General features: G+C 41.6%; 1 protein-coding gene across 5 annotated transcripts in view; it reads left to right on the top strand.

Annotated features, from left to right (window-relative positions):
* Positions 1–15,940, top strand: part of zfhx3b (zinc finger homeobox 3b) — a 450,580-nt gene that overhangs the window by 340,541 nt on the left and 94,099 nt on the right. The gene's annotated exons all lie outside the window — the stretch shown is intronic.

Raw genomic sequence — 15,940 nt, forward strand, 5'->3', positions numbered from 1 at the left:
GTGTCCATATATTCTGTATCTCAATATCCTGACGGTAAAAGCATTGGAATTAGAGAGGTCTCTGAAACTGAGAACGATCTAATGTTAGAGAAGGGAGGGGGTGTAACAGCAAAAAGCTGCTGCAGCAGCCACAAGAAGAAGACCAAAAGTAGACACAACACACTAGCAAAGCCAAAACAAAGTGCCAAGACTGCTCGTTTATTATGGACTGATTAGGATGAGCGAGCTGTGGTCAATTAACACACTTTCTTAGCCGGGATTTGGTTTTCTAATCACTTTAACTCGGGTGCCCTCACAAAGGGGTCCTATTGTGCGACCCTGCAAGAGGGAACCATTACGTCCCTCACACAAATATTCACTGACTCTGTTATGGAGGAGGGAAAAAAAATGCCAGCTTGTGAAGACGCTTTGTTCCATAGAGGCAGGGATAATGAAGCCAGCGGCCGGGAAATTGCGCAAAAGGCAGTCATAGATCTGAAGCAAATCATTAGAGAACATATTTTGCAGAGCAATTAGGGACAATTAAGCTTTCTGCTCACTGCACTCCAAATATGTTAATGACTACAGTACAGTGGACAAGCCAACATGTAAAGGCAGGAGGAAAGGCTATTTGGACTAAAAGGTTTGGGGAATTACCTTATTTCTATCTTGTTAGCAGCACAGTTTGCACTTACATGCTTTTTTTTTTTCTGAGCAAATGCGTATTTCATATTTTGTTTTTCTTCCCCTTATTCAATGTTTGATGGGCTTGATGCCCATTTTTAAACCTGTGTGAAGGACAGAAGCCTTCGTTAGATTTAATAGGGCTCGCCGGTGTGGCTATATGTGAATAGTAAGACACACACATCCAACTGCCTGCAGGTCTTTTATGTCATCTCTTCTTCAGTTCCCTTCATTGCAGGCCTGAGAGCAACTCTACTGCAAAGACCCAACATGACAAATACAACAATTTGACACCTTTTTATACAACCTCAAAGCTGCAGTTTACATCAAGCAGTACTGCTAAAGCACCAGATTTTATTAAACCACTTTTTGCACCATTGTGGAAGTAGAAACAGTGCAGTCTGACTGATTAGATATGTTTAAATGAACACAAATATTCAGAATAAAGGCCCGATCAAATTATAAATGCTTCATATAAACACGTCAATCTTAAGATTCTGATTTGATAAGGTCCATTTGGAAATAAATGTAATTCCGAACGAGACGGGTGGTTTATGCCGATCATTATTCTGGCTTCCATGTACACACCTATTCGGATCCCGTCTTTGTGAATGGGGTAAAATCACCTTTGCTGTGTGTATGTGCTACATCAGCGTGCTGCATTTTCGCCTTTCAGACAGTCGGATGTTTACACCCAGCAGCTAGCATGGTGTGTGCAAAGCAGAATTGGTCTGTTGCAGACACAACTTTATTGGTAAAAACATTGAGAACTAGGGATTGTTGAACGCCCTGATGGTCGAAAAGCTAGTTTTTAAAAAAAACTGCAAGAAGACGGAAGTCACTGAACCATCGACCGCATTAAAAACCGCTGGAAAAGTTTGATGGCTTCATATTGCTAAACTAAAAGACAAAACATTAAACGTGGTTCTGGTTTGATGGATGACTTTATCGGACATCGACCGATGTCAAACCTTTCTTGCAACGGCGTGAATATTGATTTGGAGGAGGAAAATGTGAACACGTTCAAGGAAAACAACAACAACAACAACAACAGGAAGATAGCACAATCACTGATAAGCTGGCATACATAAATTTACGTTGTGTAAACAGACACGGCGGCAGAGAAGAGGAAAATCAAAAGTGTGGAGTACAAAGGGCGAATGAACTGAGCATGGGCGGTTAATGTGGCGTTTGTTTACAACAAAGGCGAAGGGGAATAGTTTCTTCTACTATTAAAAAAAAGACAACTCATGCCATGCGCGTGCCCCGATAGTTTATTTTATTTAAAAGCTACAAAAGTCATGATTGGGTTAATTTATCTAGTGTCCATGTAAAAGTGGATTTGGAATTTCCAACAACCAAGTTTTATATTAGATTAAAGAAATTGTGCGTATTGACACATAGCTCTTGACACATCATGTCACTTTAGTGCAACAACAGTTATGGAATGAGACAATCACAAAATACCTTTAGAACCAAAATAGCACTTGGTGTATTGGCTTTGGTTTAAAATACAGTAACTTGGATTATGCTGGGATGGGTGTTATGGCATCATGATGTACTGTACTTTGCTGCAATCATATACTTTATTAATTCATCACTGGGTCGTATATTATTTTTGAAGCCAACCTAGCTTTAATCAACCACACATGAGAGCACCTCACTTCAATGCTGCCATTGAAGTAGACATAAGTAGTTAAAACTAATGTTGTCTTAAAATGACTGCATTATACATGACCTTTACACTGGCCACTTGCCCTGAGAGCAAAAGGGAGTTTCTCCATTGCAGTCATGGGATTTAAATGTGCGCCTTGTAGGTTTAAAGTGTGTTTAATTGTGTTCCGATGGTAAGACCCACCCACAGTAAGGCCTCCTCCAGTAAATAATCTCTGCAGTGGTCTGTACTTCTGATGAAAAAAACATGTCTCTGGCTCCAAGCTTATTAATAGTATGAACTCGTAAATTGACTTTTGTGACAGCTTCTACCACAATTTAGACTGAAAGAGCAGCACAATGATAATCATGTTCTGTTTGCTCCACACTGGCAAGGCCAGGATTTATGTGGCAATAGTTGCAAACTCAAAAAACGACGGCAGCAAATTGTAGTGAAAACAGAGGTGGTTTAAATGTCCGTCCCTGTAAACTTTCATCCCACTTGGCAAATTTCTGCAGTGAAATGTCGCCTATAAACTCCCCCAGACTTCATCGTAGCTCCGCCCCCTCTTTTATTCCCTCTTAGTGAAATATTTAATTTCCTCTCCATTAAGACTTCTGTGACACATGGATCTCTTTTGCGGTCGAAGCACAGTTGCGAAAGTGGTGAAACACGGCCCGGCTTGTTAAAACAAAGTTGCCCCTGGATTTGTGGGTCACCTAGACAGTAATTCCCTGGCCTGCTGCTGTTTTGTGATTCTGTGAGTACAGTAGTTGCTTCTTGCTTTCCCCTCCCAAAAAACATGAAAAGAAACTAATAAATGGGTTATACTTGTATAGCGCTTTTCTACCTTCAAGGTACTCAAAGCGCTTTGACAGTATTTCCACATTTACCCATTCACACACACATTCACACACTGATGGCAGGAGCTGCCATGCAAGGCGCTAACCAGCAGCCATCAGAGGCAAAGGGTGAAGTGTCTTGCCCAAGGACACAACGGACGTGACTAGGAAGGTAGAAGGTGGGAAGTGAACCCCAGTAACCTGCAACACTCCGATTGCTGGCACAGCCACTCTACCAACTTCGCCACGCCGTCCCTTTATTAATGTAACTGCCTTGTAGAACTACGAATACTTTAGTTAAATAGTCAACTGATCCCTTTTTATGACATTTCCATGAATGAAGGAGTAAATGAGATGGGCCTGTGTGCAGTCCTTGTGTGTGTGTTTTACATTCTACCACTTTGAATATTAATGCTCCCAATGAGAGTGCAGCAAATACAGACCCCGGGGATTTAGTGCCACATATCCCCTCCAAGCTAGATGTCTGAGGAGAGCAAATGCAGCAGAAATGAGCTTCTTTCCAATTAGACTTACACAGGAATAAAGGCCTGCATTGTTTTAACTCTTACTCATACTGACAATGTGCTGCTGAGGCAAGTGGCTCGGCGGCCACGCCTCCATTTGTCTTCTTTAACCCCTTATCTAGGGGCGAAACAAAGGAGGCCTCAGTGGGAGCTCAGCCACACAGCTGCCCTTTGTGCAGGGACGCCTGACTAAAAGCCAGTTTTGACTACAACCAGCGCACACACTACGCCAGAATGGGCCATTAGCAGAAATACACATAGCGTTCAATTAATTAGGCACACACAGAGTAATAATAATATGCCTCTTGAGTTGTGTACATCCTTATTCATATACAGTACATCAGTCATTTACATGGTAAGCAATGCACAAAGTGAATGCTGAGAGTTTAAAGAAACACGAGACTGTGTTTCCTATAGAGGGATGTTTAAATTAAACATGCAGTAGACACAACATAAGGTACCCCTGCACTATCAAATGAGCTACAATACCAGAGCTGATTTACAAATATATTAGTGTTCACCTTTCATTAACATTGTCATGTGGGTATTGTGGTTGTTATTTACACCAATGTAAAACTGCACTGTGTCATACTGAGAACTGGTTCTCCAGGAGGATCCCATGCAAGGCAGTTACATTAATAAAGTGCATCCTTTTAAGGCAGTTATTGTATTGTTTTTTTATTGTTTCAAATTGTGTGACTGTGCCTAATGAATTGATCATTGAGCGAAGTTGGTATTAACATATGTAGCCTGTTCGTAAAGCAAGGGGAGTTGTGTGGGAGCTATGGCAAGCCTTAACCCTGTTTTGTTTGAATGATGATCACCAGAGCATACAACTCATAGAAATGTTGACTTCCCTATTTTTTAATCAACTTTAGTGTAGTTTTTTTTTTCTCACTACGACCCAAATTAGACAATTCAATTAAAAAGGTACAAGTGAAATGGCTTTGATGGATGCATTGCTGTAAGGTATATTTTCTCTCTTTTAGAGAAGGATAACTTTTAATAGGGCAAAAAAAAAAAATGTTTACAGTGGTAATGTACAGATACAGATGTAGTGTGTGTTCATATACTGTATGTGTGCGTGGATGAAGCGAAAATGGAGAACAAACGTGGCTGACAGTGGATTAGCTCCTGCTGTAAATCTGCCACAGTCACAGATGGCAGGCTCTTGATCTCTGGGCTGTGACGGCTTGAGGAAATCCCTGCCTCTGTGCACCGAGGAGGCTGTGGAGGAGAGGGCTGGAGTTGGTCTGCCTGGACAGCCGAAAGTCATTGTTAGCAAAGTGTGTGGACACAGAGGCCTGGGGTCTTCAAGGGCAAAGACTGGCTTGGAGAGGGCTTATTATACTGTGACCTGCAGTTGTTTCATGCAGCACAGCGGCAGAGCTTGTAAGTGGAGCCTAAACCTCCTGTTTAGATCAGTGTTACTTTTAATTACCAGTTTGAGAAAGTGGGCAGTGGAGCCATGTGCATTATTAAATGGAAATGAGACGAAAGGAGGCATACAAATGACTGTATAATAGTGGTAGCCAAAATGAGATCCATTACTTGTTTCGCTAAAAGGGGTGCACTTCCAGGGTCACACACCTAATAGCGAGGCTTGTCCTGACAACAGGCGCATTTCTCTTTTCTCCCCCCTTTGTCTCATGCATAATTCTTGAGACATTCAAAAAGCTGCAAACTGGGCAGCGACATGGAATAAATGCACTAATCAAGCAAATGCAGGAAAGTCACTTGCTGCTCACATGCTTTCAGTAGCGACACACAAGATATTTGTGTATGCATCATTTGTGTCGTTCCCTCACACAACATGCCAGGCTACTCTGCTGCTATCATAGTTTAGCTGTCAAGTAGCTGCCTACAGCAGCAACAGCCAGGTAATGTCAAAGTAGTGCCAAGCCACGCTCTGATGGCGTGCAAGGGTTCATAGCTAAGCCTTTTCCCCCAGAGATGAGAGTGAAACAGACGGTAGCCATTTGTGGAATGCCCTCCTTAATTCATGCATGTTAAAGTGCAAAGCAAACCTTTACAGAAACAGGATATTGTAGCCCCTAAGCATCAGACCCCTTCTCCATGCCACATTATGGCCAATCTGAAGGTAAGTTGTATCGTCAGATAGTGGTGCAATGCGCTTTTAATAAAGGCGGTTTATTGCCCTGGTGATGCAGAGTGGATATGAGGATGAAGACTGTGCGGGCCGGGATGAATCGGGTGCCCAGAGGGGCCTGCAGCTCAGTCAGACCTCCGTCAGACGCCTGCCTCCTAATCCGTGTCCGAAGGGCATCTAGGCAGCATAGGAAATTGTTTGCTGTCCGCGGAACGTGCCAGGAAATTCATAAATATCTTTTTACTTTTCATTTTGAAAATATTACAAAAGGTCAGACATTCATTAAAAAAGCAAATTATGGTTTTAAAGACTTATCTATCTGCGTTTGCATGACCTTCCTGCTCCACCTCATGCTAGCAAGTCTTCTCTTCCCCAAACCAACTGCAAAGAATCAGATCCTGGAATAGCAAAGTACCCAGAAAGGAACCATACTATTCTGAGAAAGGCACTAAATGAAATAGTATTGTGTTCTTTTCACTGCTTTAAAAGTGGAAGCCTCTTATTTTAATGGAAAAAAATAGGTTTTGATAGAAGTGTTCCTGTTTATCCATTCTCCTCTACTCAGGAGTTGCCTTAGTTTAGCAGTTTTGCTTATGGGAGACCTTCAGCATGAGCTCTGCAAAAGATGTCTTTTAGTCCCTGCACACATACATTAATGAGATTAGCAAGATCTTTCTGTGTGGAGTTTGCATGTCCTCCCCGTGACTGCGTGGGTTCCCTCCGGGTACTCCGGCTTCCTCCCACCTCCAAAGACATGCACCTGGGGATAGGTTGATTGGCAACACTAAATTGGCCCTAGTGTGTGAATGTGAGTGTGAATGTTGTCTGTCTATCTGTGTTGGCCCTGTGATGAGGTGGCGACTTGTCCAGGGTGCACCCCGCCTTCCGCCCGATTGTAGCTGAGATAGGCTCCAGCGCCCCCCGCGACCCCGAAGGGAATAAGCGGTAGAAAATGGATGGATGGATGAATTTTGAGATAACTTGCATGTGTTCTTTCTAAGGGTGCCTCTACACTAAGACTAAGGCTAAGGTTATACAGGGTTTAACCCACCAAACCTTATCCCTGTCCCCACACACACAATGCCATCGTTTATGCTTTGGTTTAAGACCCCCTACCCCCTCCGTCCCCGGGTGCAACACGGCCGAGTACGCATGGGCGGAAAATGGCAGACACGCATATATTACGTCATAGTCACCTCTGACCTGGAAGTGTATTCTTACCCGGCAGTCTGGCATGTGAAGTATTTCAATGTAGCCTATTGCCACATTTCTTTTAACAGTAAACCGTGCTTGCCTCACCATCAGCAGCGGTTAGACTAGCCCTATTGTAGTGAATCACACCTGAGCCATCATAAATGAATCAAATCTTTAATGGACGTTTGAAAGTAAACAATGTGATAAAGAACATTTTACTACAATCAATCTAGGGCTCTAGATATCTAGTCAGGACACTCCTCACTCTTTTGCCTTCACCTTCATTTTCCATTCTTGCAATCCTGCCTGTCCTTGGAGACTGACATTGGCGTTCGTACTCGACGGCCACAACCACTGACCGTTCGTTTAGCGGCTCCTTCGCGGCTTCACGGTAGTTATGGAGTAAAATACTAGACGTTGAGTAATCGCTCAACATACATAGCGGACAATAACTGATACGGTCTGCTTTGCCAGTCCAAATGTATTCGCTGTTTTCCGAAGTCTTCCCTCATCGGCCAGGTAATACAAAGTACACGCTACCTTTTTCAACACAACCACGAGAGCTTCATTCTCGTTTTCTCCCCTTCGACAAGTGGACAAAGTTTTTCGCTAAGTATACTCACAGCTGACCTGGACATTCGAAAGTTCTCTTGCCATTCCTCTGGCACAACACACTCGTTGACAGACATATCCCACCAGGCTGCCGTTCATCCAGGCCTTATCCAAAACCGTCGCTCAACATTGTTATGTTGCCGTATGAGATGTGTTGTATCCGAAGTAGCTGCAATTCTGCGTTTCCTTCTCTTAAGGGTATTCATGTGTGATTTCTGCAAGCGCCTGTACATGTAGAAGAAGGAGAAACACAGGCATGTCTGGATGATTTGCCTCCATCTTTCTAGTGGTTACCTCTGAGTGGAAACCGGCTGTTGTGAAGCTGGTTGTAGCGCATTCTTTCTGACGTCACTTCCTTTTCCAACTCCGTTTATAAACGATCAATGAGTCCATAAAGAGCTAAGAGCTGGAGATTCAAGAAATAGATGGCGCACTTACCCGTGTAAAAAAATATCCAAGGAGGCAAACCTTAAACGATGGGTTAGTGTGGCTAGCACGGGGTTTAGGCTAAGTAGATATTCGTTTAAGGAATTATCCGGCTTAATATAGACATGGCCTAAACCAGCTGTTTTGTCCCATGCAATATTACTTTGCCTGACTTTGCCGTGTATATTGTGTCTAGTTTTTGTAGGCTTAGTTTACGCTGCATGTGAGTAACCATTTACAATGGCATGCCAACACTGAGTATGAGCATAGATATGGTGTCAAAATGGGAGGTTGCCTGTCATCAAGCCCACTTTGAGAGGAGCCTGGCAGCACATTATAATATTAGTTTCCCTGGCTCGTCATTGCCAGACTTTCTCCTTGAAAGCTGATCCAAAAGATAGACAGTCCATCAGGAGACAGTCGTCTCATTTGTTCTTACGTGTTAATGAGTTCTATTTTAGGCCCAGAGGTGGTGGTGGGGATGGTCGGTGGTAGTGTGAGCTGCTGGATTGTAAGAGAGGTAATGCAAGGAGCCCTGCTGGCCCACATGCCACTTACACAGAGTGACCACAACCCCCATAGGGGCTGTCACTCCGAAGTGCAAGATGGAAGTCAGTGGTTCAGGACAGATACGGATAGTGGAATAAGGATTAGGTTAAGTTTCAAATATGTAATGGTGATGAGTTGCGTTATAGAAGCAGCCATTTTTGTCGCATACAAATACTGTTGTCATGATCTGTCACATCAGATCATGTCTTTTTTTGATTTTGTTGGCGTTTTCCAGTGTTTAGTGTCTTGGTTTCTGTATTGCGCTTTTATTTTGGTGGTATTTCCAGTTTTGTGTGTGTTCACCTGCATTGACTTTATCACCTGCCTCTTAGCTTTTATTCCCCACACCTGTTTCCTATTTACTATCAAGACTTTGTCAGCATGTTTATACATGTTGGATGCTTAGCTTGCCGCATGTTCTGCGCGTAAGTCTTTGCCGTTCTGTGGCAATTCCATGTATTTTTGTTTGGTTTTGCATATCCTTCCCTATGCTTCAATGCCTTTTTTCTGAGCGACACTCCTCTTTTGTATTTGTCACGTATTAAAGACGTTTTACCTGCACGCTGCCTCCTTGACTTTCTGCGTTTAGGGATCACACTAGTTATTGCTACAATGTAGGGCTGGGCGATATATCAAATATACTCGATATATCCCGGGTTTGTCTCTGTGCGATATAGAAAATGACTATATTGTGATATTCGAGTATACGTTCTCACGCAGTTGCTTTTAGCCACGGGCATTACACTACAGGCGTTTCTCACTCTTTCTTGTCGCTCCTTCTCACAGAGACATAAAACAAGCGCACCTTCTTACATACATTACATACTGTCGCGCGTGCAACGTCATACGCTATCGCGGAGCAGAGAGGTAGCAGCATGGCTAACGATAGCTGTGGTGCTAACGGTGCGATGCGAGTGGTAATACGAGAGAAGAGAATGTGTGAATCTGGTAACAAATGGAGGAAGAATAAATAATTCCCAAGAAAAACAGCACGGTGGCCATCGTCTGGCGCTGGTTTGGCTTCACGTGGGAAGATGTTGAACAGACAACCGTAATACGTCAAGTATGCGGCAAAAGCGTTGCTACAAAAAGTAGCAGCACTGCTAATTTGTAGCATCATTTGAAAAGTCACCCGCTAGAGAATAAGGAGTGCTTGAAACTCCGCATGTCAACATCTCCGTTCGGTGCCACACCAACAAAATGCCCAAGCAACCATTTCCAGATCAACACCGTATGAAAAAAATAGTCTACAACAGAAGGAGATAACGTCCGCAGAAACCTACCACATAGCGAAGGACGTACACAATTTGATTTCCTATTATGCAGCTCATTTTTATTTTACACTTTTTGAAATATCTTGTGTAACGTCATGCACAAAAGTGCACTTTATTTGTTTTAAACTATTGTAGTGGCGTTCTGTACAAAAAGTGCACTTTAATTTAGTGTTGTTTTGATATGTCATCTTAGTGACATCATGCACAAAAGTGCACTAATAGCTAGTTTTAAAATGTCTATGACCATCTTGCACTTTCTGTTTTGAATTTACTTGAATGTTTGTGCCACTGCTTAATAACTGTTTAATAAATACAGTTTTGGTAAATTACTTAGTTGTGATTTCCCTCTCTGCATGAATGTTTTAATGTAGACACGTAGAATCATCATACTGCTGTGATTATATGCATCAAGTGTTAATTCAAGGCTAAGGCAAAATATCGAGATATATATCGTGTATCGTGACATGGCCCAAAAATATCGAGATATTAATAAAAGGCCATATCGCCCAGCCCTACTACAATGTGACACAAGCATCAAAACTGTACTTGCAATGAAAGAAGAAGTGAGATAGTCCAAAAACGACAACAACCGTCCAACAACCAACACCAACTATTGTGTGGCTCAAACTTCATTTAGAGGGCTGACATTGCTTAGGTATTGAGTGAACTGTGATGCATGCAATCAAAACTTGATATCTATGTTGGCCAAAGGCACCATAGGAGAAGAAGTACAGCTCAAGTATTGAGTTAAATCCAGGAAAGTTGTATTTAGGCATCTTAATAAGGATGTTTTTGCTCCCAGAGAGATGGGTTGAATCAAAGGGCGCGATCTGTTCTATGGTTGAGCTAACCCTTGGGCCCAGAGGAGACGACTAGCCTCGCTGACAGCCAAACAAAACCAGAGAGTGAAGGATGCCCTCAGCAGCAGCATGTTGCCCTCACACTTCCGAGGCCCCAGTAGAATGAAGCCAGATGAAACAAAGACTTATGTGAAGGCACAGACGTTGTGATTCATTATCCACCCTGACACATGAGCCTGAGCAACACATACTAGTGCAAAACATCCCAACAGCCAAACAACATAAACTCCAATCTGGTGGATTTACACAAACAGGCCGGAAACACACACACACACACACACACACGTCCTTGTCTCACATTAGCAAAATGAGTCCTCTCTAGCTCCTCAACTACATTAAATAAAAGCTGCGATGGGAGAGCTGCAGGAATAATTTAGTAGTGAACCTCTCTAACCTTTACCTGTGGGCGTGAGCGCCAGTCATTGATTCCCACCATGGCCGGCAGCACAGCACCTGAGGAGGGAAGAGGAGGAGGGTGCATAAAGAGTTTTACAAAAAAAAAAATCACAAAACGAAGTGGGAGGAAAGCTGTTCTGCTCATCAGGTCAGCAATGCTGGAGAAGGGCATTTAAGGTGACTCCACAGATAATGGAATATATTCTTACTCTCCCACCTTTATGCTGGTTGCTAATTCCGCCTGCTGTGTAGGTTTCTATCCACACCTGTGTCAAACTCAGCACTACTCTGCCTGATGTGACATTTGCGTTGGCCTGTCTGGGGACTGTAATCTGTCTTTTGTAATCTTGCATATTTAGGGTCCGGTTAACAAAGCCAAGCTAATGCACATGTTGTAACAAAATAACGCTGTTGCATAATCATCTTTATGTTGCGTCTTGTGGGGTGGCTACAGGCAAACAAGCAGTGTTATTGTTTGCTAAAGAGCAAAAATGGGCATTTTGAGGGCATGAACCAGATGCAAGCAACGCTCCAGTGATATTGAGGCATTATTGTAGACTATGACTATTGCTTTATTTGCTTAAACTACTTGTGATGTGATTGTGACCAAAACATTTGTGTGTGTAACCCTTTCCCAAAGTGACAGAACTACACATGAAGAGTTAGTTAATAGTTATATATCCATTTCACTTGTACATACTAGTAATAGTGGCGAACGGTACACCCACATGACCCTGAATATTAATAATGTGCCCATAAAAAACACCTCCGAGTATGATGCAGGGCAGTTTTACACTACATACTGTATGTCTAAAACTGTGCATGATTAAATTTTATAATTAATTAAATAAGTGCGCCCCAGTGCACATGGCATATGACCAAAAGTCGCATTAAAGAGAGTGCATGGACACTTGGACTTCACACGTCAGTGTGAAAATACAAAAAAAAGAACTATTTGAGAAATCAGACTAATTTAGTGCATGGAAACATAGTGAATGTCGAAATGGCCACTTGAAACACTGGTTAAGTCTGCGAACAAATTCCAAAGCTAATGGCAGCTCGAACCATCCATACTCCTGCAACACATCTTATTTGCTTGTGTTGTTGTGAACGACAGCACCGATGCCAGCTTAATGTACAGACAGGATGACAACCATAACTTGAAAGGCACTCATTTTTATTTCTAAACAGCCTCTTGTTGTCTCCACTCAAAACCATAGCAGCCATTAAGCACCCTTAAGAACAGCAGCACACCTACAGCCTTTACAATAGCAGTGCTGTGTGCAACACCGGGTCTGACTGCATCAAAAAAGTACCTTACGTAAGCATTTTTTTACTTAAAGCACTCATTGCTATATTTATTCTACACACTTATTATGCTTAGACTTAATATACTATTGTCAAAATGATCTAAATACCAATAATTAATGGGCATTTTATTTATTACACACACAAAAAATAAGTCTAACAGGTAAAAAACGGAATTCTAAAAAATTAAAAGGGAAAAAACTGGATTAGGGAAAGATAATTGACTAAATTTAGTAAAAAAAAAAAATAAAACAGACTTCATAGGACCATAATTATGTGATATAAAACTATATGATTGTACACGTTGTGGTCAGAGTGTGTGCATGTGTATTCAACGTTAACACTCTTCCAATTGCACAGGAAACTAAGAACAGGATATACAACACTTTACTTGCAGCACAAGCACAACCAAAGTTTGTGTACATAATAAGCAAAAGGTGACGTAAGTGCAAGTTAGCTAAACACCCTGTTAGTTGAATATAATTTGAAAGGGGTTTAGCAAATGTATCAATATTCTTCAAAGATGCCATGTCTTTTAAAATCAATTTATCAGTTTATTAACAACGAGAACATGTGGATATATTTGAAACCATTAGAAAAAAATATAATTCCAAACCCAAAGATGAATAATGCAATGTTTAGAAAGCAAGCAAAGGTCAATGTTCATGCTACTTGCTCAGTAAGCAAACAAGAGAGCACATCGATTCAGTTCAGCTGCAGTGCACTGTCGAGAGGGAAAGGCTTGCAGTTGCTGTCCCCATGTGTGAGTTACAGCGAAATGTTTCCAACTAAGGATTGCCAGCTTCACTTTGTGCACATTGCTGTTTGAATGAATCGTGTAACTCTTGAAATGAGCATGGTGATGTTTCTCAAGAACACACGATAATGAATTATTTCACTTATAAATAACAAATAAAAACGTTTACTCATTGATCTGCTGAGTGGAGTGTTTACAGGATACTTAGCAGTTGCACGTTAATTTTATGCAACATGCTCGTTCCTTGAATTATTACATCAGGCTAATCGAGAAAAATAAATAAATAACAATTATGTACTTAAATGTATCACTGTGAACCAAAGAGGAGGGGTGGTGATGCAGTGGACATAGTAAAAAGCTTAAAAAACTTCATAAAAATATCAAAATAGAGTTTAAAATATCACGTAGCATACAATAATATTTTGTTTAACGTTGCTACATTTTGAGCACGACTATTTGTTTATCATGTTTGTCCGTCATGAAAATGTGCCTGATGTGAGCAGGTGTACTGGAAATGAGAGCCTGGCATGTATACGTGAAATATTTCAAGCACATGGGAAAATGAGATGGGACATATGTTGATGTGCGAGGCGTACTTTGGTGAACAGAGCAAAGTGTTGGCCTCCGTGTCACATGTCATCGTCAGTCCAGTGGACTAACGTTCCAAGGAGAGATTTAAGGTGGCACAGAGGCCGGCAGCCTGAATTAGAAGAAAATGGGTTGTTTTTGTCATGTAAAACTGTGCAAAAGAATCTAATTGCGGGGGGAGCACACAATGGCAATGGTGTCTCTTTTTAATGGCCCTGTGCAGTCACTTTGCCAGATCCATTGTGCAATAGCCACAAAAGCATTAGTTTTTGCCCTTCTTTTCTTCGCCTCTCTGCAGTCAGCTCATATCCGTTCCACTCTGTCTCCTTGCTTCACTTCCACGCTCCACCAGGACCAAGGAAGTGTCTAAGAAACATGCCCCCACATCACAATCATCTCACACTTCTCTGTCCCCTCCTTATTCACTCTCACCATATTCAGGCCTGAGCTGCCCTTTCTATTGATGCTTTTGAAACAGGTTGTGCTTAAAGGGGAACTGCACTATTTTGGAATTATCCATATCATTCACAAGCCTGATAGAAGACAAACACACATTTGTCTTTCTTTTCTTTATGCATTCTAACACAAAAAAAAAAATGTTAGGTAAAGTCAGCTAACAGTCAATAGGAGTCGCTCAATTCTGCCTATAAAGCACTCTAAAAAAACTCCATACACCTCCATCAATGCTTTATATACCATATTTTCCGCACTATAAGGCGCACCTAAAAACCTCCAATTTTGTCAAAAGCTGGCAGTGCGCCTTATAATCCGGTGCGCCTTATATATGGACCAATATTGAGCCTCCAACAGGTAAAAGTTTCAATCAATCGCAACTACGGTAAGCAGCCGCCGACTTCATTTTCCCCCATATAACTTCTTCTTTTACGCCGCCCCCCGTAGAAAAAGAAGCGTGCGGTGCATGCTGGGATGTATGACTGCGCTAGGCGTGCCGTTTTGATTTCCATTTGTTTGTTTATGTAAAGACCCTAAAATGGCTCCTATTAAGAGACACGCTTACGACGCAGAGTTTAAACTTAAGACGATCAGTCACGCAGTAGAACACGGGAATAGAGCAGCAGCGACACTGACTCCATTAATGACGACTTCGACGAGACGGAGATACGGCATGTTGGATGCCGTATCCGCCCAACTGTTTAATTCGGACACTGAAGAAGAAGAATTCGAGGGATTCGTGGATGAGGAATAACTTCATAAAGTGAGCTTTACATGTTTATTTTGTGTGTTGTGTTGTGTGACATTAACGTTTGAGCAACGTTGAGTTATTGATATATTGTTATTGCTATGCACTATTTCGAGTGTTACTATATTGTGATTACACTAACGTTTGATTTACCGTAACAGTATCACTGTTTTTTACGTGTTTATCACTATGTGATATAAATGTTGCACTACATGTTATACCTTGCTGTTGTTAAAAGATAAACAAAACACCACGTCACTGACTTTACCTCGGGGAAAATAATAAAACTGCTGTTTATTTATTTTGGTAGTGAACAGAGTTGTCAGAACGCTGGTTTGTAATCTATTAATAAAGTTTGACTGACCTATCGGACTGTTTTGTTGACATTCCCTTTAGCGCAGCGCCATCTAATGGATGCATAGGTGCGCCTTATAATGCGGTGCACTTTATATATAAACAAAGTTTTGAAATATGCCATTCATTGAAGGTGCGCCTTATAATCCGTTGCGCCTTATAATCCGGTGCGCTTTATAGTGCGGAAAATACGGTACATGCTGTAATATATTCTATCATAACAACAACCTGACTGCAAATTGTTTGTGTCTTTTCCTGTACTGCTTTTGTATGTGTACACGCGTTCCCTGCGCGTACCCGTTGACGAGACAGGTTGAGGGATAGCCGTAAATTCTAATCATTTTATTCAGGCCAGTAAAAATGTTATTACATAGACTTTGTAATTGTGAAAAATATAGACCATTGTCAAAGAAATGTGTTCTGTTAAACCACCATTGATAACATAAATGAGCCGGTGGTGTATTGTTATATGTTTTGCTCTGTAAGATGTTCCTGTGAGCAAGTTGCAAACACCACCTTTTCTTAGCTCAGGGATTAGCAAACCAGTCAAATCTAACCAGGAACCCTAAATCTGTCCACAATATGCTTTCTTTTGCAGGAAAGCAACAGTTAATTTTAAAATCATTAC

The sequence above is a fragment of the Entelurus aequoreus genome, linkage group LG02 (genome assembly GCF_033978785.1).
Source record: "Entelurus aequoreus isolate RoL-2023_Sb linkage group LG02, RoL_Eaeq_v1.1, whole genome shotgun sequence".
NCBI classification, from domain to species: domain Eukaryota; kingdom Metazoa; phylum Chordata; class Actinopteri; order Syngnathiformes; family Syngnathidae; genus Entelurus; species Entelurus aequoreus.